At 41.3% G+C, this 25709-nt stretch overlaps 1 long non-coding RNA gene across 1 annotated transcript; it reads right to left on the bottom strand.

The window, feature by feature from the left end:
- Nucleotides 1-10971: 10971 nt before the first annotated feature.
- LOC119727012 lies at nucleotides 10972-23269 on the bottom strand. The gene is made up of 2 exons (XR_005270880.1): nucleotides 23080-23269; nucleotides 10972-13460 (listed from the first exon to the last, which is right to left on the bottom strand). It is a non-coding gene; the product is annotated as an uncharacterized LOC119727012 (long non-coding RNA).
- Between the last annotated feature and the right edge of the window lie 2440 nt (nucleotides 23270-25709).

The following is a 25709-nucleotide window of genomic DNA, read 5'->3' as shown; positions in this document are numbered from 1 at the left end:
TTTGGGTTCTCACGAACAAATGTCGCAAAGATGATTTTTTCTATTTTACGACCGCGGCCTCTTATTCTTGGATTAGACAATTCGGTAATTAGGTTAACAATAGAGACGCGTGTTGAAGTCATCCCACTCCCGCACAGAGGATTAATTAGTAAGGGAAAAAAGGGCAATCACTGCGCTGTTAATCTGTCCAGTAGGCCTAGTCCTATAGGATTATCTTGAGTAAAAAGTCTTATTAAATTTACAAGAAAACAGCTGTAAAATAGTGGCAAATGCGAGGGCGAGATCTATGAAGACTTTAATTAGATTTTGAACTGTCAGTATCTAAGTGGTTGACATACTAAGAAAGGAAAGCTGACAGCTCAGATCTTTTTACGTCGATATAACACCAGCTCAGTTTTGGCACTATAGAGCGGTGTAAAAAAGGAAACCCACTGTAGACAGGAATTTTAACCTACTTACCTAACTTGTTTGAATTAGTATTTTTTATAATGCAGTGAAGTGTAGCTCTTCAACCATACATGGTACAAAAAAAAAATCGCAAGAATAGTGTTATTATGCCAATTTGAATACAAGTCAATACAAGTGTGTTTGTCTTCAAATCAAGCTCCAGAGCTCAGTCCAGCGAATGGAATAAAGCCGTCTGTGAACAAACAGGTTTGGCACATGAAATTGTTGAACTACCATATCTCAGAGACAAAATATGCATTTGAATCGTTTTTCGTCACTTACGGTTAAAGGTCAATATTTTAATACCATTAAATTGAAGTTTTGAAATATGCTTACCAAGTAGGTGAAAATTGTCAAAAGTTTCCTATTTTTACACCACCCAGTATATCTGGTGTTGAGGACGAGGGTGTACAATCATTTGGTGCGCCCTCTGTTGACCAAGAAAAGATAAAAATTGTGTTGATTTGCAAACGCGAATGACTGTTCATGAGTGACTGTATATTGCATCATGGCATGTGTCTCTGAATTTAAGACAAATATCGAAATGGTTTACATCAATCTTGAAGCGTCTGAAAGGGTAAATCTTCGTTTTAATAAACAATATTAAATTAAATTCAAGAGATACGTTTGATGACCAATTGCTTTATTTCGATCATTTATTTTGAGCAGCTGAAAAAAAGGAATTAAAATAGGGTTGTGAATTCAGAAAAAGAAAAAAAAACTTAGAAGACAAATTGATAGTCATTGAGCCGGGAAATCATATATTTTGATATTACCATGAAACTAGAGACATGAAATATCCGCCGTTTGCAAATCTGCAAATGTAACTCTCGTCTTTATTTCAAAATAATTGCACACTCAGTTTTTCGCGCCAAAAATCCGTATCAATATTTCTTCTGCTCCATCATGTCTGGCTAACGGCCATGCACTCGACGCGACGTGCACGAATCTGATCATTTGATGCGGCCTGGTTATCGTTTTTCCTTCCTGAAAAAAAATCAGGCGGAGAAAATAATAAAACGGTCAGGTATTAAAATGGAGGCTTAAATGACGTTGTGCTGGGGTTGAACGCCAGACAGATAGGCGCCTGTAGGCTTTAGTGAAGCGGCCGACCAGTGCGAGCTTTCAACCGGGACGCTCGGACCAAGACTCGCCTGGAGAGATCCAGACGGGGACGGGCCGTTGACAGGCAAGGATTAACCCGGAAAACCACGCAGGCTTGTAATATGACTGCATTTCTATTATTCCTTTTCTCTTTGGACATGTAATGATGAAACAACTGATGTAGTGGCAATGTTTAAATCGGTATAGTTTAATCTTTCGATGTTGTCTCAGACTCTCTTAATCTTTTTTTTTTCAGAAGACAATTCTTGCAAGGTCGCTCGACTAGACACGTATTTTGACATAAACGCAGTTGTATAAGAAAACGTCCAAAATGTAAGATTTAGTTAAAAATCGCACAGCTAATATTTGACTCTCGAATGTGCATAAATAATAAGCACACAATTGCTCTTAGACAAAACTAATATTAGTGGATTTACAATTATGATAACGAGTCTCATATGTGTGTAATACATGCATTGATGTAATGGGTCCGAAAATCATTGCATTGCTATTCACAACGTAATTAGCAGTTTCATTCGTAAAGAATATTGTTGTTTCTTCTTACATCTGAAATTTGCCCCCTGGCCTACTTACGGTAAAGCACAATGTGTTCCTCATTTCTGCGCACTGAACAATGCCACAGTGTGTCCGCCTAATTAGCAGGGGATATTGAACTGACCCACTTCTAGGCATTTTCCACGCCCTCGCGTCTCCGGACTTTGGCGACATTTTCGGGGGTGGTTGCCCGGGCAACTCCCCCCAAATTACCGCTCTTGTGTTTGAGCTCGTCCGTAATTGCAGACAAAGTTCAAGAAGGCCGCGGTCGGCCGTCGTCGGCGCTTTCTCTTTTCGTGTGTCTTATAATCTTCCTGTCGCATAGCCTCTGCTAATCGATGTAGCTAGCTGCGCTCTGCTGAAAGTAGTGTTAATAAATAAAATAACCCATACGCAGATTGAATGATATTTTTGCAACTTTTCTCCAACCATGCGTAATCCTTATGCTAGATACTCAGGACACCGGTAAAATTTATTTACTATCAAGTCAACCTTCTACGTGACCGTATTTCTTGTTATCTGGAATTTCATCCTTTCAACCTGTGCCGGCATGAGCATTGCAAATGAGCAAACTGAATGGGTTTTTTTTTGAGTTACAATATTGCCTGCCCTTTCGTTATTAATGTCGAGGTAGGGCGCTTGCGGAGTATAGGGTTCCAGACCAGTAAATAAACTTCCATAGACCCCAATGGTAAATGCTCCCACTTCAAAAATTCGGGAAAAATACTCACAACTCTCCAAGGTGCTCGAGACACACATCAAATTAAAGCTTATTTCATCATCTTTCATTTTCTTTTCAATTTTCGGGGGGGGTCAACTGATGACTTTTAGGAGAAATTTCCATCCGAAGATGACCACCCCTGAAAATAGTCCTGAAGCCCATCGCCATTTTGAAAAACGATGCCTACTCTCCATTGCAAAATAGAGCGCTTTAAGGGCCGAGATTTCATCCAAAATGAACGGAACTACAAGCTCACAGTCCTGTGCACGGCTTCCACCCATATTTTGTACAAACCCTCAAGTTCATGGCCCACAGCATGCTCAAATACTGAAAATTTTGAGGGCTTGCAAATCGTGACTTGGCCGGCGTAGGCAATTTCGGACCGATTTACCGGTCTGCAACCATATACCTCTCTATTGTTTGTAAACATTGAGCGCCATTTTGTACGGGTTGCCGCAAGCGCATAAATTAAAGCCGTGGTTGGCAACATATTTTTCCAAAAAGTCCTCATAACACTTCATTACATATTAAGAAAACGGCATGTTTAAGAAGTATTTTGTTGCGTGTGTTGATTATTTTGTATTTTCAACAATCAAATAATATTTTTGTAATCATTAATAACAATTCTTCATTTTTGCAGTGTTGGGCCTTCCATAGTTTGCAACCCGTGGTTGGCAAAATGTGCTAACTACGGATTGGCGATAAAAAGGTCTATAGACATTTCGCATCAAATCAATCGTTCCTCTTTGATGGATAAGTAAATAAGGGATTGCATATCAACATCGGCCTTGGTCGATTGGGTATTTTCATATTAGTTAATGCGAGAGCCATCAATGTGGGTTAATAAGTGTTATTTTAAATATTATTGTACCAACAGTATGGACATGCGTTTAGGATTTGCAGTGAGCATTGCTCACAGCGATAGACGAGACGCATTCCGGACTTTGTTGCACATGAATATCCGCTATAGACAAGCAGCACATTAACCCAGATCACATCATGCCCGCAAAATAGGTCAGAAATTGGGCATGTACGTTCTCAAAGAAATCAAGATTGGCAGCTGTGGGTATTGGTGGCGACAAACAAAAACTGAGGAAGTAGTTGACAGTCGCTTCCAAGGTACAAAGGTGACTGTGTGGCTGAGGTTTTCTTTAATCAATTCCGACGTTTAAATTTGACTGCCTGCGGCGTAAATCACGTGGTATGATGACATGGTAGCACGCCCTCTAGAGTGAACAAAATGTAATGCGGTCATTTTGACTTACCATTATCCGAACCTTTATTTTTTAAGCTATAAAGGTTGCTATTTTTATTACGATTTTAATCATTATTGAACATTTTCTGCGAAGAGCGAGAGAGTCGTTACCGCCAAAAATGTTTTGCAATTTGTCAGAAATACCAAAAGAAATGCAGGCACGATCCTGCAAGGAAGTGGTCAGCTTGTACGAGCATTACATTCACTGTGTGGACTTCCGAACAAAAGAGGTCCACATAAACCAGGTAGCTGCGACGTTGTGTGGACTTGCCTACGTTCACACAGTGTCCCCCCCCCCCCCCCCCCCCCCTGAAACACAGGTTTTTGTGTTAGGTTTATCTGTGGCAAAATGAAGAGAAACACTAAAGGGAATCATAGAAACAAAATATGGGTTGAAAGAGTTTTCACAATGTGAGTACAATTAGTTTATTTCACAGGTTTTTCTTAACTACACGGAAACAAAGGTATGTACACACTACGTATGTAATGTAAACATGCGTGCGCACACGTGTTTGTCAAGCAGTTTGGTATGAATTTGGGAAACTTTCCACTAAACAATAAATACCGGTAGTCGATATTACTTACAGAATTGTCAAAATTCCATTGTCAAATGTTCAGGTTGATGACAGATGATCGAAACTCCTATAGGGCCAAGTCTCATGAACTGTACCACAATATTTTCGGACAACTTGACAGGAGATGGGCCAACCGGTACCGTACAGGCGCTTTGGCGTGTAATTTACAACACGTGAAACCCAACGCCTTGTTTTCACCACTGCGTTTTCCGGGCTCCGGCCAACTGAACGAGGATATGTCCCTTCTCATCAGACATTTCATCTATCAGTCTGTTTTGGGAGGAAATCCATTTTTTTTCTTTCATTTTAGTTTCCTGCAGTATGCGTACTTGTGTGATTGGGCTTCCCCAATCTGCAAGCGATTTGTGGGGCCGCCTCGGGGCGGCACGGCCAGACACGTCGCTGTATGATATTTTGGTTCAGATGAGGAACTGAACATGCAAATGGAAATCAACTGCCGCCATCCTAAATTAAGACAAAAATCTTCACCCCGGACGGGAAACACGGGTAGGCGATCGTCACATGAGAACCAACCCGTAGTTCAAATATAGGCGATGGAGGTTATTTTCAAGGCTAAGTTTCACATCATTAGCATTTCCAAAATAGAAACGCAAGAAAATTCCTTGGCAAATTCAATATCTTCATTCTCTCTTGATGTTGTAGCATAAAGTATCATATACACAATGTACAAGAAACGTATAGAAGGACCGTAAGCAAGTCAACCACGTTTACAATGGCACACGGTGTTCTAGGTATAGTGTTCTAACACAGTCAAATGTGAGCCCAAACTTGACAGGGTCATCACGTGATGCCTTTTGTGATCACTGTGTACCGTGATTGGACTGTGTCCCTCGAGGCACATGGGCCACGCCCCTTACAAGCGCGATGTAAAGCCCTCCCACCTAATTAACGCCATAACAGCCAATTACTGAAGCACAGCGGGTAGGCCCGGTAAGGCCTTTAGCATATTTACGAGTCCAGGGTCTTAGACCCATCCATTTTTTTTTATGCTGATGACAACGGCATAGGCGCTTGGAATTTCGCGGTTTCACAAGAGGAAACCAAAAAGAAATGGTTATTTTTATAGGCATTTGTTGAAAAAGAATGGATGTTTTTATTATTTTTAAGGACAAATTGTTATGTAGACCTGGGTGTATTTATGGCGTTTTAAGAATCGAACTATTCCTTTCATAAACAAAAACGATTTGGTTTTTAGAGTTTAATCTCTTTTCAATGAACTACAAAACAATGAAATGATTTTTCTCAGTTTTGCATCTTTCTACTGTTGATTGAGCCGAATGCTGGGTGTAATCGGCAAAAGCCGAACAAGTTCACTAGCAGGAAACTTGGATGTCATCGTCCAAAGGCAAATACGTTCCTCATTTTGAACGTTCATTTGGGTTACAGGAAACTATCTATCAGCCCTGATACATTCATCACATTTTTTTTCGTTCACGAACAAGTCCAGTACATGTACAATGCGCATTAACCATACCAAAGAATGCAGATAATTGAAAACGCAATCTTAACATGACCAAGCAAACATTTAAGCTTCTTCGGAAAGAATAGACTTCCGCTTTGACTTCAAAGTGCACTACTTTTGCAACTTGCTCCCCAATTAGGTGGATCTCTCTAAAAGAAGCTACCTCATTTTATTCTGATTTCGAAAATAGAAAACATATAATAAAATAAAATATATAATTTTTTTTAATGTGAATGCAAATAAATATAGGCTAATATTGAAATACAGGGTGAGTAACAAAAAAAAAAAATACAAATGGCAGGAGCAATTATTTAATGAAGTTCTGCATGTAGCACTTGCAAAATGAAAGCCCAATTAATAAGCTTTCTTTTAGTACAAGAATCATTAAAGTCACTCATGTACTTTTCAAGTTCCGGAATTTTGAACACAAACACCGTTTTAAAGTTTTGTCGACGGATCACAAAAAAGGTGAGTGTTCTTTCAGCAAAACGAAAACAGTTTACATTGGGATGTATGTATCTTATATCTCGACGTAACGGCACATGTTGCCCGCGTTCAGACCTAATTCCCAAAGATGTTTCTCCGTATTAATGCAGTCCATTTCTTTCTTCAAGTTTGGCTGAAGAAAATATAACCAGTTGATTGAAATGCCGCGGGTATATTTCGGCCCCCCGAAACGATTTCCATTTGCAGCGTGTGCCGCGACGATTCCTTCAGGGCCTTCAGCTAGACTGAACGGCGCTCATCGCTGCCTGGACACGCTGGACGGAAAATCCCTCGCATTATCTGGTCTCTTTACAGGCAAAAAAGGAGGATTGTAGTTTACGATCGGCTGGTGAAACAAAGGAATGTTGAAAATTAAGTTCCCATGATCATTGTAAATGATGTGAGAGTTTGACAGGATTTTATTTAGTGCCGAATACTTAATGCTGAGTTTTAAATCCACCGTTTCACTCTCTGAAATAAAAGTAAAAAAATCAAACAGAACAAAGTACACAATGTCTGCAGCTCGTTGATATTTTATTCAGTTAGATGTAAAGTAAATTTTAGATGATAATGTGTCTGTATCTAAAGGCTATGTACGTAAATTCGGACGCACAACCTTTTCTTTGTGCACCAAGTTACTCGGGTGTATATAATCTAACATCACCACGGAACATTTGTTGGACGTCTAACCATGAAAGATCAAGATCCACGGATAAAGGGAGAGAAATTTACCATCACATTAGGGATTAATGAGTGCAACCTGTGTTGGCGTAGGCCCTACAATAGTCGCCATGCCATCAATGTCTTTGCAATAAACGTGATCATCCTTATCATTTTCATCATCCGTATCATCCCCGTGGTCTGTATCAAGCATATAACCGTGATCAATTCTTGTGGTACTTCTCTGATTAACCGATCTGTACCCGTTATCTTGTCATTAATCTAATCTCAGACGGTCTTCACCCCTTATCGTTATCCCTTATCCTACTGATACCATAATCAGGCGTCATTATGATCCTCAACCATGTATCTCTTTATAATACTCATTGTTTCTTACATGTACCATCAACATACCTTCCTCATTATCATTAATACAGGACGAGAAAAAAAGATAGTGACCGAGTTAGCAAAAAAGAATTATTACAGCAATCGCATGCTTTCACACGAGTTGTCATTTTCTAGCATAGGTGTCCTTTCACACGGTAGCATTGCGAAAAGATCTCAAGTTTTTAGGTGTCAAGTGGAAAGGGCTTTAGAACGACCCCGTGTCTCTTTTAGGTACGACCGAAGATGGTTATAAGGCCAGTGAGTGCCCCTTTAATGTTTACTGGGCACCTGCGAAGCCTGCGATGTACCCATCAACACGAGTTACAAACTTGTACAGTTTTATAGCCCCAAACAACATGGCCCCGGAAGCGAATCCGAGTAAATTTCCCCCGTCGTACTTAACTTCATCCGATAGTGACCAGTTCTTCCTCTTGACGTTAAGTTGCTGTTATTGTCGTTTTATTTCATACTTTTTTTGCATGCATTGGTCAGACCTTGACTTGTACGACCAATTCCGAGTCAAAACGGGTCGGTTCTTATTATGATCGGCCGGTCTGAGCGTCTGAACAGGTGGTCATTGCCTTGAATGTTGCCAATGTGGTCTCTGAAAGTCCAGCCTACTGTTGTATATCATATAACTTAACAAGAACAATTTGCTTTGCTTTGAGAAAGGAACAAATAACCAAAGTTACCTAAAAACACGATTGCTTCAACCAGACCAAGATGTACATATCGAGAATGCAGTGGCGCAATTAGGGACCTGTACCGTTCCCCCCCCCCCTGCCAAACATCCATTTGCTTAGAATTTGGGAAGGCAAAATTTAGGTATTTATTGTTAACCCATTGAGAGCCCCTTTAGAAAATGAGGTCCCTATAATAACCAATGCAGTTTATACAACCATTGCGAAAATAACCAAGCGAGAGAAACCCGGATTTCCAAATGACAACCTTTCAGTCAGATACTGAGAGAAAAAAAATTGGGGAAACTATTTTCATGAAGAGTCGATGTTCGTATGACTAGAGTACCGAAAGATGTTATAGAAGACTTCAACATGTCATTGCAGTAATGAGCTACCCTCTGCCGGGGACTAATTGTCAATGCAGACGTAGACAAAAAGTATTTTATCCCCTTGCCCTTACAAGCCCCATGCACTTTTTCTTATGTAAAATGGACATGCGTTACTTATAAATATACAGTGTTCTTCTAATGTCCGTCCTGTGGCCGTCGAGCCGCCCCCCCCCCCCCCCCCCGTCAAAACCCTATAGGATGCAAGGTGGGTTTTTGGTGCCACACTATTTTGAATCTACACGGACTTGTCAAAATTGTGAAAAGAAACACAGTGACAATATTTCCAAAACCAGGCTTAAAACTGGAATGTGCGATTTCTTTTAAGCATTAACCAAAAACATATGTATTCACTGTCGTTTTTGTTTTCTTCTCAGATAATGTGAATTTCGATCCAAGAACAGAGCAGACATTGTCCAGCCCGAGATACCAAACTTGGCTTTCAACAAGTGCGGGAAATTCAAAGACATGAACGGTGACGAATGTGTTGGAGCTACGGTCACTGACTTCCCTCGCATTTGATTGAATTTATTGCTTTGGGGCCGACTTTGGTTCCCGTGAATGCTGCAGTCGGTATTAAACCGTGTTAATATTTATGGGGCGTGGAATTAAACAAGGATCCCGCGTTACCGCCAAAAAACAAGACCAGGCAGCGAGAAAGTGGTACAGTAACCGAAACCACATGTGCCACGTCTGGCGCAAGGCCCCTGAAACTCACACCGGTAAACTCGATTTTAAACCCCGACACCTCTGACTGTCAATTAGGCGGAAGATTTATCATTATTAGGTGGCCTGACTGTACTTTACAAGCTAAATGGGATACTAGGGGGAGAAACGTGTGCACTGATTGGCGGATCGGTGCAAATTGAGTCTGTCTGGTGCCAAAAAAAAAAAGAAACAACAATGTTAATGCAGAATCAACCGGCACTGGATTTATTTGTGCGAAGAAAGTTCCTTGACAGTTTAGTTATGGTAGAAAAATATGAATGGTAAATTTAAGTAATGTTATAACCGATAAATACATTTACCTTTGACGAAGTGCTAACATTCTAACAATGCATAAAGATGACCACAGATGGAATATCAGGTATCTTAAGATGAGCAGCAAAGTCTATATTCCAAGTCCAATTTTCAAATTCCGACTTGCAAACAAAGGTTGTTTCTTTCCTCTTTTCCCTTCTACTCTATCATAATGGAGAAAGTATGAGTCAAGAAATAAAACACCAGCGGAAACATTGCATTTCTGCTTCACACATTGCAATAGAACTTGATAAGGGTGAATCGAGAGTCACAGAAAAGGGCAGGAGATCACATGAACCAAAAAATGGGGGTGAAAATCATAAGAAGTTCACAAAATCTTTCTCTTCCCAACCCCTAAATGTACTAACTAGGTTTCAAAGACTTTAAAAGAGCACCTTCGGGAGAATGCGCGCATTTATCACGAAATGGAAACAGTTCGGAAGATCGTTAGTATGAAGTTTAACATAACTATACTTTAGATTTGTAATTATCGCGTAAAAGAATCTTCGGGTACAAAAGTTGATCCTCAGAAATCGAGCCGTTGAAGCGCTATTCTTAATTCTATTCACACGTTTATCAAACATGTGTCACTTGCGTGATATGTATTTCATACAGCGTTATCTATATGTTTAAAGTTTTACTCAAACTTCGATGGTTTCATTCACTGCTGGAAAAAAGGCAAGGCAATCATTACTGCCGCACTGGCTGCACAGACACGGGATTATTCAACATTTTCTCTATGTAAATGTATGACATCGTGTGGATTTTCTGTGTCCTAGAACTTTGAAATAAAACATGGGATTGTTGCAATCTCCGGACGAAAGTCACATTTAACCATTCAATAAAGCAGAGCCCATTCTCCCATTCCTCAGCGGATAGATAACTTCATTTTTCAATTTCTAAAGTGTCGGATCGTCCACCGCCGCTCACATGCTTATTTAGCACGACGTCTGAAACGGGCCTAGGCTATACAGCTGCCCGTGGTGTTTTACCTCTTGGAATAAATCTATAGGTTATTATCGACAAGTCTATCCCCAAAGGAGTAAATACCAAAAAAAATGGAAGTGTGGTTTGTAGGTGTTATGTGGAAAACAATCCTTTGTTGAACCAGTTTCCAGCCTTGGACTTACTGACAGAAGGATTCCAAAACGGGTCGTGTGGAAGGGATAACAGTTTGACTCATAATGAAAGAATAGACAAACAAATGTAATATACTTTAGAAAAAAATACTTGTATTAGAATAACATGAAATTAAATCAATCGAATTGGCTTAAATTAGACCATAACCAACTCATTTAAAATATAATGAATGGTTGATTTAGATGATGAATGCTCTATTGATTTTTAGTTTTTGAAAATGTATTTGAGAAAAATATATATATATACATGTATATGAAATATGGCTTGATTTCATATAATTCAAGTGTTAAGCTGCAGAATATTTGTCTATCAATGAGTAACATAAATTAGCTTTAAGATAATGAACACCATTTGCAAACATTCAAAGGTTATACTGCCAATATGAAATATCCTTCTTGACTGTGTGTAGATAATAGGATCAAGCATCATTGTGAAAGCATTGCGCCTATAGTATGCTGTCATTTTCGAGAAAAGAGAAATTAACATCAATTAGTCGCGATGGTTAGGACTTCTGCTGGGCCAGTAACTCGATTACTCGAGTACTCGTTCTACTCCTGGTTTTCCATCTACTCGAGTAATCGCCCTGGCGCGAGTAGAAGTCAGGTACTCGTGAGTAGCAATTTAAGGTTTAGAATTGACGACTAAATACGTCCCCTGCAAACAGGGAATCACTCCCTCCATCTCTCTCTCCCTAGGATTCCATTCGTAAAAAAAAAATCAAGTAAATGACCCAAAACCTCGCACAGTAAGGATATCTCAGTGCTTAAGAATGTGGTGTGACTTACAAAGTTAATTCACATCATAATAACGCATGTCACTGTTCTGCTTTCCTGGGAATTTGGTTAACTACTCGCTAGTACTCGACTACTCACGAGTAATTTCTTTGTGAGTACTCGAGTAGAAAAAAATCCACTACTCGCCCAGGCCTAGTTAGGACCAACCATCACGAGGAAAATAAACAGGTTTTTTTTTTTAATCATTTGCTGAATTTTGTTTAGTTTGCAATCGGTAATATTATTTTTCCCAATTTACAAAGTGGGGATCGCACCACAAGAAGGTGCAATCTAAACGTTTTACATGTAGGCCTAATGTACATTTTGGAAGGGAGGACTTTCAAGTTAAAACCTTGCCTTGCATCGAGAAAAATGAAGATGCATTTTTACAGTTTTCTCAAAAAGTAGGATTCAGTTATATGAGCTGATATTTCAACAGGATAGATGTTTACAGTAATAACCTACCTCAGATTTATTGTATTGCTGAGTTGTGAATCGGCATAAATAGCTGTGTTTTCTTGCAAATGGTTTGACAATTTCTTCAAATGGAATTTAAAGAAAACGCATTCTAATTATTGTTCTCAAAGCTCGGGTCTTAAAACTGGGTTATGGTTTTTGGTGTTGAGTGATGAATTAATTATTTTTTTGATGTTTGATAATGATTTATGATCGGGAAGTGGGGGACTTGTGTTGATTTCGTTCTTGTACAGGATTTTGTTTCTATATATCATAGATCTATGGAATAAGTTTCAAACCACTGTATTTGTGATGTTAGACAATGGATTGTCGGCACTGAGTTGCAAGTCATGTATGTTGAATGACTTGTGATTTGATTTTCATGTGAAGGACTTTTTGGATAGCGCATGCTCAATCTTTAAAGTAGTATGGGCCAGTGGAAGTTGTGAGTTAAATTGTTGTTCTATTGTGAAATCGACCATAGCTCTATAATGCTCACATACATAGCGTGTTTTATGAGAACGTCGTAACTTGTTTGAGAGGATTTTTTTTCCATTTCGGTTAAAAACAAGGAATTGATAGTAAGTATAAGAGCCTACATCAAGTATCTCAAGAGTAACCAGCCAGCACCACAGATAATCATTTCCTCGACATTACCTGATAGTTTGTCTTATCATGTGGGCGTCAGCTGCGTACATGCAAACCTAGAGACTTTACTGGTCCAGATCCATTCAACTGCTAAAGTGGTTTCACTGTACAAGACTGTCTGTAAGGTTACCAGACGTCTAGCCTTAGGCTGTATAGCAACAATACCCAGCCAGCACAAGCTACAGCAATCCCACTCAGTGACAATTATTTACTCTAATAGTAGCGTATTATATTTATAAACCAATCACTTACGCTACAATCGTTAGATATTTTGTTCATCAGGGTGAAGGAACCCCCCCCCCGGCAAAATACTACAAGCATAACAAGGGCCCTCTTAAGAAACACCCAGCCTATAGCCGGGATAACGCAGTGCACCGCCCCTGCCCCTACGGCGAAATATCTCCTTGAAAGACCCAGAGAGACTGGCGTGGTGGGGCAAGGGATGAAAATTACCCCGATAGTTTGTTGAATTCCATTTCGGGTCGCTGGGCGCTTTGGACCACCGATGATAGCCATGTCGCCAGGGGGTAGAGATGTCGGGGGATATTTAGTCTAGTTGCAGGGTTGAACACCATCCGTATGGTGGGGTGAACTTGGCCCGGGGGCGATCTCTGGTGTCGGTGGGGGCCGGCAGTCGGTGAGGCAGAAAGGGCTTCCGTGATTCCTAGGCAGGTCAGGGTAGGGCTGGGGAGAGATTGATGTAGCGGTATCAAGGCCTAATGTTGATACTTAATTGCAATAAAATTAGGACAAAAATACTTCAAGTTTAGGGTATTAACACACAGGAATTAATACACGGAAGCCGTGGAGCAGACAAACAAGTATAACATCTCATCCTCACGTTAAAAAAGTGAGCAGCTGAGTTTGAGTTTTAATTTTTGGGATTAAATTCATTTCCAAAACGTAGTTAAAATGTCCCTTTTTAACATGCGACTTCCTTAGTTAGTAAAAATATTATGCAGTATATATTTTTAAGGGATACGTTAAAAGATAAGCGGCAACCATAAATCTTGAAGTCCCACTTTAATTCTGTGATGTCGATGACATGTAGTCCTGGGTTGAACTGTTCCATTATTCAAGTGAAAAAAAAACACGATTTATATTGTATTTGGGCGCATATTCTTTCTCAGTAGCAAAAAAAAAGTTTGCGCTATTTTTACTTTAATGGTTTCGAAGTACATTGCAGAAAGGAAAATGACTTTAACATCATAACAAAAACAATTAAAGGGTTACAGGTATATGAACAGTTGGAAAGATTTAAAAGGTCCGTTCCCCCTGAGGTAGGCCTGTGAATCGAGGTCGATATTTTTTCAGTGGAGAGGTACAGATCGTACGAGGCATCACGTAGACAAAATCAAGGGTTAATGGAGGAATATCCTTCTTCTGTGAAAACATCAGCAAGACAACGGGCCATGTCCTGCTCTCACTCTGTCACTATCAACTTGAGAAGACTCGGTACCTTTTAGCGAGATGTGAGAAGCGAGAGCTAGGCACTCGTACTCGACTGTACAAGCGGCGGTTCCAACCAGCCATCTCTTCGGACGGGTAAGAACGTGCCCAAGCCCCCCGTCTCGCTGCTCGCTCAGCCGCGCAAGTATTTGTGCACGCGCCCGAATTGGGTCCGTCTTAATAACCCTGAAGGGGACTTGTGGCCGAGTCAATATTTTCGAGAGACACTCCAGAGAGATCGCGTTATCCACGCTACAAGTTGGCGGCCGGTCGCTGAGAGACTCTTGCATCCCTGGTCGAGTGTTCCGTGCCAGCGTGATCCTGCACACCCAAGCAGGCAAGGCGAGCGCCAGGCCGGACCCCCTTACCCACCCGCCAGCCCCCTTTCGTGTCGTACTGTGCGGGAGGCATTTCCGTGAGTAGAGTAAATTGGCCGACAACTTTTGCGGTGAGTTTTCATCGCCGTTTCCCCCGTCCACATGCCCCCCCCCCCCTGCCTCTTAGCCGCACGAGTGTGTGTATTCACGGGTAGCTAACCATTCCACTAGTCAAGATACCCACCCAATCTATCACATGTACCTATGGCCAAGGCAGCTAGATCATTCCCTATTTAGATTTGCCGGTATGTATACAACATTCACGGATGGTCAAGTGGGAGGAGGAAAGGCAATGACACGCTTCTCAGCACACAAAGATGGGCAAGATGGAATATCAAGCCGACTGTAACTCTTGAGCAACCTCCGCTGATGAGTGATCGCCTTATGAGGGCAGCCACTCAGTACAAGAAAACACATTAACGGACGGGGGATGGGCCTGACTCCTTCCCGCGTGCTTCGTCAAGTCATGCCGTGTAATACGCGTGCATTGGACCCCCTCCGCCAAGAGTGGTGTCGTTGCGATGTGACTAAGATACTGATTCCTCCTGTGTCAATATCTCTTGTCGCTAGATTTCAAGCCTGGTGGGTTTCTGAAGGGGACATCTTGAGGAGGGAAAGGGGGAGGTTTGATGTATAGTGTGCCTCGTTACAGAGAAACAAACACTGAATATGTAATTGTTGACTTCCCGATAAATCAGGAGAGTTGCCTTCCAAGTAGGAAGGCACGATCTACCGAGAAAGTAGGTTAATGGAACAGATAAATACACGTAATAGGACAACTCCCCGATGTGCACAATGTGTGGGCGAACTAAATGGGTTATATTTATAGAATGATTCAAGCAAAGATGATGCTGGCTGACTGAAGTACTTCACGTCCTAATTATTATGCAGACAGTGCAAATTAAATTGGACATAATTGACTCGATATAGCTCACATTGCGTGACAATATCAAAACCTTTAAAAAATACCTGAAACTTATAGTATTGTTTAATTATACCTAATCTCGAAAAAATACTATAGCCTTTAAATTTTGAAAAAGGTTTACTTTGCAATTTGTCACGTAATGTAATTTTGTTAAAGATATAAGTAAAATCAATGAATTCCATGCTATCTAAAAAGTGAAGTTTACATAAGAAAGATAGTCGGCTGCTATAATGAGCATTGTCACTGTCATCGATATTTAGAAGGCAAAATACCATTCCTTATGTATTAAAACAATCATTAACAAGTTTGTGTATTTGATCGGAAATATGTGGTGGGCAATTTCATGAGACAATTTATGAAATTTCAAAACTACAAGCATTACATCAAAAGGGACAACAATACCTTTCACTCGAGTGAATAGGCAGTGAGTTGGAATGAGGTAAAGTGTATTCGTTTTTGTCAAAAGCTGTTTTGGGGGGCTAAAATTATGGATATTAGGTAGTTTTGGCACCTTGTTTTTACTTGCAAAATTATTGTGAGATTCTGTTTTTAAGGCAGAGAAAAGGTTCATATTTTATTCGAAAAGACTTTGTTTGATAATCAGTTTCTTAATAGGCCTACCAAAGATGGGCGGACAAACTGTAACATGAGTTACCATAACGTGAGTTACCGTAACGTGAGTCACCGAAATATATCCCTCAGGAGATGTTGTGACTGATTAGTTTTATTAATTGAAATTGTAGCGTATGAGGAAACCTTCAAATGCAGGGTATTTCAATGTTTGCTATGTCCTTTTCTGTTGAGTTACCGATAAAAAAAAAGTTCATTGCCAAACCAACCGAACTTTATTTTGTTGGCCCATCTTGTAGTTTAGTCACTTACTTTCGAGGGATTTTCTGTGAGAAACATCCACCCTAAATGCTTTGATTTTGTAGAATAACAGCAGTGATGGAATTGCCCAGGTGTATAAATGCTCTCTGATTCAATAGTTCACCTTTAATCTTCCATGCAATGTCTGGAAAGAATAGTTCAAGAACATGTGTGATGTAGGCCTATAGACAGTGGAAAACGGGGAAGCGACACATAACAGACATAAAGGCTGGTCGAGATAAGTATACAGCTCGGGTGCAACAACTTTGCCCACAAGAGTCAGGCCAGAAACGATAGAACAATATATTCATGGCTTTTGGGGGACATTAACATTATAATTTGCCGCTTTTCTTTTAAGATATCTCTTCGTAAGAAATGCGTCACTGAGAGATTCGCATGCAACAAAAAGAGATTTCAAAAGGGAAATATGACCTCGTTACTTAATAAAAAATTGGTTAAATACACGTGAGCTTCAGAGGTCATTTTTTGATATGTCACCAGAAACCGCGCAGTCCAAGCTGAACATCTAGGTAAGGAATGCATCTCCATACAATCTTCTGATCCGGCACAGATACCCAACGACCCGGGGGAATGCTGCCACTACCAACCCATCCAGAAAACGTCAATGTCACCCCCGTCCCTCACCCCCAGTCACGCCAGGTGGAAACCCTAACACATTTGTTTCTTCCAGCGGTGTTTTTACATCTTCCTCGCCGTACACCCTGGCGGTTTCTTGCCTCTTCATCCACCGATTCCCACGCCGGTCGTAGACGGCGTGTCGACCGCATTCCGGGCCGCTTGGTGACCCCGAAAAAATCCCCTCCGTTGTCGCAACGAGCGGCAGGCCGATCCCCGAAACTTGTTCATCAATTGCCCTGACTATCCAGCAACTTGCACATGCGCCGCACCCGCAGGATTTTTATAGAGTATACACCTAAAGGGCTTGCTCGGTCGCTGAAACCCCATTCTATACATAACCGCTGGAGGCCACGTTTCCATGCATTCTTAACCTCTGCGCGAGCAAAAGAAAATTATGGCAAAAATGTTGAGTTGACAGAGCTTAATTAAACATTTAAGTGTGATCTATATATAGAATTGGGAATATTTTCCAGAGATCGGATGTACCAGTGGGACCTCATCAACACAGCTATCAATCATCGAGATGCATAGGGTATGGCGCCGATCATGTGCAGTTGAATATCAACTCCCAGTAGCCTTTTGCAAAAACGATGATGCGGCATGCCGGCTTTTCCAGTCAGTAGTTTACCCTGGACAAATTAAACATGCACGCGCATGCGTAGTTGGGGAAGACCTTAAAAAGACAATCGGCCAAATTTCTACCAACTTTTCCGACATTTGCTTATTGCTAACAAACATAACACGGAAGATTAAAAATGTTTGACCATACTCAATCTAACTTTTTATGTTGGCCTGCATTGATCAGAAAATCTTGGAGAGCGTGCGCATGGAGAAACGGTAGTTTCTGCATTGTGAATGATCTGAACTCGTATAGGGTATCGCCCTCCGCACCGAATGAACGCATTTAATTCTGTAGTTGAAACCTTTGATTTCGTGTTCTTGTTTTCGGTAAATGGATGATTTACGATCCCCTCAAGACGCTGCAACCGCGCTCCAAAAATGGGGAAGAAGCCACGGAGGGGTCGTAACCGTGCCTGGCAGACCGGCAACTTATCGTAAATTGGCAGTGTGCTACACCTGTGGTGATGCCCGGGCTGCTCCCGTCACCGCTCGGCCCATGTCGCGGTCGACGCCTTTCTACTCCTTTGTGACACGGGGAAACTATTACGGGCGCACCAAGCAGAAGGGAAACGCGGCGGCACTACGGGGCAATATTTCATCCCAATCGGTTTATAAATGGATCCGTGTATCGAGTTGCACGCAGTCGATCGCCCCAGAGTATCGCCTCATTAATGTGTTGCGCATTTCATGTATGTTTCACAGATGATGTTGTATTTGAAATGACCCAATCATGTTGCAGTCAGCGGTAACTTGTCACCGGCAATCATCTACCTTACACTTGGCAGTAAACTACGGACCTGTATCCTAGCTAAGCGGGGGCCGGGGTGAGATCGTGAGATGAGACACCCGAACTTTGGGACAGATGTAGGGTCGTCTTATGGGGATTTAGATCCTCCAACGATCTCAAATAACATCTATTTCCTGTATCATGAATTTCAGGAAGGCATTGGGGTTGCCAAGTGTGTCACTTTCGACATCCTAAAGGGCAGTCACATTTTAAAGCGAGTGTATTGTCCTTGCGTTCTTCAACCATAGTCACACAACTATCTCGCCTTTTATGCCATGCAACCACACTAAATCACCCTATATAAGAGAAGATACTGCGGGGTTTTTTTTTTCAGAGTAGAGGAACCACTCTTGACATGAAATACAATTCACGGATGGAACGTTTTCCTGCACCTGCAGTGTTTCCACCCACTCTGTGATGGGTTCCGCCGATTTACGAAAAAAAAACAATCTTGCACCGGCCAACCCGCCACTATGTTGCTGGCGATGATTGGTTTAATCATGTCCCACACCGTACCGTGCCTTTAACCTATAAGGAAACCGGGGCAAACTGGCAGGGAGACCCTAGAGGTAGCTTTACACTGCTAAATGCGAACGAGGGCAAATGGGAATAAATCAAACGGGGACCGAACTGGGGCTGGGAACAACGGCCTCATGTCAACCGCGTACGAAGGAATCCCACGTGAGCGAAAGACAGTCGCTTTACTCGATAGGAAGGGCTCCCTCGGAGGGTGAGGAAGAGCCAGGCCGGAAGCTAAAAATGTACTGTCGAAGCAACCGAGAAGACAAACAAACATTAAAAATAAAATTATAAACGGTTTATAAGTATAACTGATAATAATTTCCAATCTCCCCATCATAGAATGCATAATAGTTCCTACAAATAATTTGAAATAACGTCATGTGATTTTTGGTTGACAATAAGCCAGCTCGAACAAAGCATGCACGAGACTGCGGGTTTTAATTCCGGAGTTAATTTGCTAATTATTGGCTCTATTCTGAACTTCAAATCCAGGCATCACAGGTTGGCCCCCAACAGTAAGCGCACTGATGGGCAAAACCAATGATTTTGTTTATCTTACCCTTTTAATATTTATTCTAATTGAAGGATATAAACCCGGCCATTTTAGGCCGAAAAAGTAATGCTCTAAATTTGCCCCTTAAATCCAAACTTTATCAGCACGACCCAGATTCTTTACAGTGGGCTGATTATATCCTTTTGTGTTTCAGTACAGTCTCCTTGTCGAGTGCAACAACAGTAATTTGATACCTACGAAGGGAAGACAATATGCGGTAGTGAGGAAGCCCTGTGATTGGTCCATTGTGCAGACATGGCGGGAGTTAATTTCACAGCGACTCAAAAACAACATGACACAAACCATCAGAATCAAGCGGGCTTGTCCTTCACACCGCGTAGGGTCGGCTAGTCGGTATTTTGTCGGCACGACAAAATATCACATCTCACACCTGCCCCCTTAATTGATAAATGGATTGATTTACGATCGATTTGTTTAACGAATAACAATTTCCCAAACAACAATATTATCGCTAATGTGAGAACCGGCCCCCTGTTGAAAAAAAATAAATGAATAAAACAATACTTGGCTTTTTGAAACGTTGGCGGCGCTCTTTGAGATTTTAGTAATTAAGTCGAGCTTCAAATTGGATTGTGATATTGAAATATCGAATGGACTTTAATCGATTATTCAATACAAGATAATAATAGCTTAGATGATAATTTGTCCTGAAATGGAATTTCCATTACATTTTAACTAGCTAGACAAGGAAACAAAGAACACAGTTTACGAAAATACGACCTTGTCAATTCAAAGTATACAATCACTCGGCTCTGTAAAAACAATTTTGGTAACAATATTCGTGTAGTGTGTCTAGAATAACATACCGCTGCATGTCAAACGTCCGGTGATATCCTTTTTGTGTATAAATACGGACACGTCTTGTGAGAAGACAAACATACTTTGTGCCGTAGAGCTCCAGGGGCCGGGCCAAGTCGAGCGCGGAGAGAAAGCTAGCAGCGCGTCGGGCTTTCACCGACCTGCCTGGGTCACGCCGCGATAAGCCCACAAGGTGCACGGTGATGACAGGCAAGAACGGAATGGAACTGTTCTAAAACTCATCAGGATATTTCCCATCGGGTTTCACGGTCTTTCGAGTCAAGGAAAGAAGGACTTTTGAGAGAGTCCACGGCCATGTGCGAAAACAATTATCTTGGAGGAATTCATATTCATAGCGTGGGCTAGTTTATGCTATCAGTTGTTGCTAACAGACTTAGTTCTAGTTAATAACGAAGGGCGGAGGTTAGTGTTGCTGGCGACGGGGCACCGACTCGCCCCTTACCGATACACTTGGTCATGTTTCTGAGTTACCCCAAATGAAAGTTTACGGACTTGCACGTTGACACAGCCTAGCACCTCGAAGCATAAAGGAATAGCTGAGCTAGGGTTTGGTGGCGAATGACGAAACAAACCTGCCGTTTGTGAACTCCTTGGTCTGGACCATGGTGATTTCCTCACTGATTTCATTTTATAGTTGGTGGCGATTCGGCTGCGAACAAATTGACTTCGTTATCAAGGGTTGTGCCTCGAAACGCCGTTATGGCGCACTTTAGCCTCATGTTTTGCTTGAGCAAAAGTTTTACCTAAGATTTAGAAGTAAGTGAAATTTCATCAAGCTCTAAACATTCCCATTCATTAACCTTGACTTTACCAACCCGTTACAAAGTTAGGAAATATTTTCCGGTAAAATTACATTTTTAAGTGTGCAGTGAACCCTTTTATTTTCCGACAAACATGTTGTTGGATAATATGTGAGTATAGATAATATTGTTTATCAGAATTTGTCGACTTTAAAGACATTTATCAATGTAAACTTCTGAATTGCTGAAATGTTTTCAAGTGCACCACGTAAGGGAACGCTCGACCGATTGTATGCCCATTTTCCGGACGCCACCGTTTTTTGAAATTCGGACTCACTTTCACCACACTAATATTGTTCACAAGGGTTCGACAGCAAACAAGAGAAAGAATTTGAAGCTTGTCAAGAAAGAGGTTTTGCAACACTGCATGAGGAAATTCGGGGGGAAATGTCGAAGTGCACCACCTTAGGGGGCTCCACTATATATGACACAATGAAATCGAAGTGAAACCATTGTTACCGGTGGGGATTGTTTTCCGCCGCAAAGGTTACCAACTCAAAGTCAAAAGGTTTTATTCTAGCCCTGTCTTTGTTAAAATAAGACACTTTTTATGTTTAAAGTAGTGTTCCAGACAGAAGACCTGAACAAAACAGCAAGATTTGTCTAAGTTAGAAATAGCTGAGCATTCATACTATCCAGCATTAACACATTGATAGTGTGTGAATGGGTATAGATTATTCCTCCTCTGCAAATACAATTTTAAAATGTTCATCATGATACCAGCCTGCTCAAGGATCGACCTTTTTTATCCCTAGACCTTCCCCTGCATGGTTGAATGCGCTTATCTTCCCCCCCCCCCTCCGACTGTAGACGCCCTCTCGCGTCCTTCGAAGCACGAATAATATTTGGTATTCCTCCTTAAAGGGAATATACAACATTTGCAAACATCGGAAAACAAAACTACCCTTTTTTACGAAAAACCTTACTAGGATGTTGGTAAATGACAGTTTAAAGCATCCTGTAAAATTATGGCACCAGGTGTGTGCGTATTTTAGGTTGTGACAGGATACTAGTTCAGTTGTGTAGGGTTCAGTAGCGCTACTGAAAACACCTACCGACCGAGAACCCCCCATTTCGTGCACCATTTGGCTCCAATTTACCATTTTTGTTCAATCCAAATTTTGTTTGCTATTGGTTACATGTTCATGAACGGGTGCAGGCCAGCTAGAGTGGTTCCACTACCTTACAATTTTCTGGCATCTATAAATTGATCCATTTCATCTTTAGTGGAGTCAGGGAACCAGACTCCTCGAACATTTTTGTTTTTCTTAGTTTTTCCAGCATTTTCGAACACAAAACTTCAAACATGTCAGTGTAACAATATTTGATCTATTATACTAACCCGTCAAATAGTTCATTTCTGAAAATTACAACAATTGCCAATGATGTACATTCCCTTTAATTCAGCTAAAAAGTTCACGACATTCTAAGAAATTTCAGTTACTCTTCGATACGGACAAAACTCACCAAGAAGGACAATTTAATTGGATCAACCATAGAGCTATATAGGAACCGTGGTTGGCTTACCAGCACGGCTTACAGCTACAATGACCTAGGGGCATGTTTTTCTCAATAGCGCATGATTCAAGCGCGCCGGGGCACCGCGGCGTTTAGGCTGTGTTCATCCACCCATTAAATTAGGCCCATCATGTCCCTGAATTGTCACCGATTGCGGTTGGCAATAATTGGGTTGACGGGGGATCGACTGGCTTTCTGGTTGTTACATACTTGTATTACCGGTATTTCCTATTAAATTTTGGTTAACATCGGAAAGACCTGGTTTCAGTATCGTTCATATTTAGTTAGCACTGGAACTTGGAAGCCGCAGCTGGTTACGAAGTCGAGGGGCGAGAATGCTCAAATACAGTCACTACAACATACACAATTAAATTACTAAATTAGTTTTGAAATTGAGCTCACCCAAAGGTACTTCTGTACAAAAAGGGCCGTCAGAAGCCAGATACAGCTAGACGAGGCTTCGTCATAATGGTAGCACAGTAATAGCAATGGTTCAAAAGGACGGAAAATCAATGTGGCTGAACTCATGAAACGCAATGAACGAAGAAAGAATTCAGCGCTCGATCCTTCTCTCATGAATTTCGCGCTGCACCACGCCCTAACGCTCAACTATAGCACAGGCATTTCACTTGTTCGCCTTAACAATGCCAACAACAATTCCTATTTCCAGATGAGGAAAGCTCCTGGAAGGGCGGTTTGCATTTGAATTCGCAGCTTGCGAATTCGGTTGGTTACAATTAGTCAGCGTTTTCCATAGTTACTTGCAAAATCTCGCTGGATGGTTACGTGCTTGGGTTGTGGAAGTCCAAGATTTTCAAGGGGGAGGTGGATGAGGCATCGCAGACTGCAGTCAATTCATGAAAAAAAACCACAAGCTCAGGCAATGAATGAAGATCGGCAATATTGAGTGATGACTTCAGGGAAATTATGGAATTGCATGTATGGGATACTTTTCTATTTGGAAATTACTACCATTGGTGAGTCAGGGATGGTGTGGTTCACCACCCTAACACCCTCCTGGATACGCCCTTCACATCACCACGCCAGGTCCCTCACTTCGCTCGCGCCACTATTGCCTGTATCTGAGACGGTATACTATACGTTTTGCGTTTCTTTCACAATATGGCATGGAAGAGAATACATGAAGGAGTCAATGCTCGTGGACATAACGGTGAATACGAGCGAACTAGGAAACCTGCGCGTGTGCCATGGTATAGTTTGTGATGTGAAAACCAAGCTAACATTATGACAATCGCATTGCATACATTCTTTGAAGCGCCCTCTAGTGTGCGCAAATAAATTTTTCGAGCAACCTACTCTCATGTGATTTTTTAATTATTCATTGTGCCAACAATGAGAGAGTGCAACACTCTGAAGGTGCATCGTGTGTGGAATGGCGTCATCGTAATATTCTCACCATAGTAGCCCCAGGACTATGACCTACATGTTCATTAATGAGCATTATCCGTGCTATATAATACCCCATGGCTATAGCAATAATGGAAGGATAATTTGCTGGATACCACAGACATCAATGCCCACTGGCATTTGACACCTAAGTCCACGTTGTTTGATTACAAATTTCGTTTGGATTTTCGTAGGGGGGGGGGGAGGATAAGTTTAACTTGGCTGAATGTGAGCTAGTGAAGTTGGAACTGAAGTTGGCGCAGTTCGGTGGTGGGATTCTTTCCTTGCTTCTTGGGCTTTCTCATTATACAACCCGCGCATTCAAGCTGTAAATTTGTTGAGAGAAAGTGACATTGTCATCACACACAATACCAGAGGTAACAAGTTCTTGTCAACATTGCTGGATCAGTGTCGTTGGGGTTAGACTGGTTCCCGGTCCCTCCATTGTCCTTCGGACTTCAAATGTAAGGACCGGTAGCAGGCAATGAATCCTTGAGGAATTCCTCCCGGTGTATGCAAATTAGGGTAGGTCTGAATCCCACCCCCTGGATACAAAATCACAACGATAATGTAAGCGCAGTACCACCCTATTGCAAAATGGCAACAGTGCTATCACTAATGCGCAGTCTGTGTGGTGATAAGTTTCGATTTTCGCTAGTCTCTGGTAACTATCAATAAAGAGACGGGCACTGCTTTCAGTATTTGAACTTATGCAGTTAAATGCTTAAAAATTGCATTCGTGCAGAAGCTGTGGCGATTTTGCCCACTGGTATGGTAAGACGGTCAGTGTTCCGATAGCCATACTGTCATCCATGTGTGAGAACGAAAACATCATTTTCAAAAATAAAAAAATCATACTGCGCACGCGCAGAGTTGATCCAATCAAAGGCTTTACATGAAAACTAGCTACTGGTCCCCAGTATGGTCAACGTTGGGATATAATCAAACAGCTCTTGGTGGCACTTTTCATTATTGAAACTTGAATGTTTGCAAATCATGTCCCATTCTCACTTTCGTTTCCAGCAGTTTTGAGTGTTTAAAGTCTGTTTCAACCTGATGTTTTTAATTTAAGCTCCTTCGGTGTTCATATTTCTCTTTTCACTTCCAGTTCCACCTTTTTCTTGGTGGGTGGTGTCTACATACGCTAACATAAATAATATCGGCGTCCGTCAACAACACCACAGTAGGATATGCCCCTGATTTTTTTTCAGAATGAAGACCAAATGCGATAACAGTTTACATTAGAATCGAAATCGCGTAGCAAACATTTTATATGCAAAACGTGGATTATGGTTCCAACCACACACATTTTTGGATAGAATTTTGTCCAATTAAACGAATTTGTTGAACAAAGGTCCTTCACCCTTTCAGCGCAATTTTCAAAGCTGTAAGTCATTAGATATGCAAACAACGGAACCTCTGGTGATTGGGAATGATATTAAACTTGAAACTACCATTCATGCTTTGCCTGACGTCACACACAAGGAAGCGTCATTTAATTTGGCAAAGTAAATAAACCATCAATTCTATTATAGTCACTCGGATCATCGTCTGGAATGGGTTTTGCCGTTCTGGTAAGCCCTAGAATAATAACGCCGGCTAGACGGTGCAGACAGCCCCACCAG

The sequence above is a fragment of the Patiria miniata genome, unplaced genomic scaffold, assembly GCF_015706575.1.
Source record: "Patiria miniata isolate m_02_andy unplaced genomic scaffold, ASM1570657v1 HiC_scaffold_2, whole genome shotgun sequence".
Classification (NCBI taxonomy): Eukaryota; Metazoa; Echinodermata; class Asteroidea; order Valvatida; family Asterinidae; genus Patiria; species Patiria miniata.
This window is presented reverse-complemented; position numbering and strand designations above follow the sequence as displayed.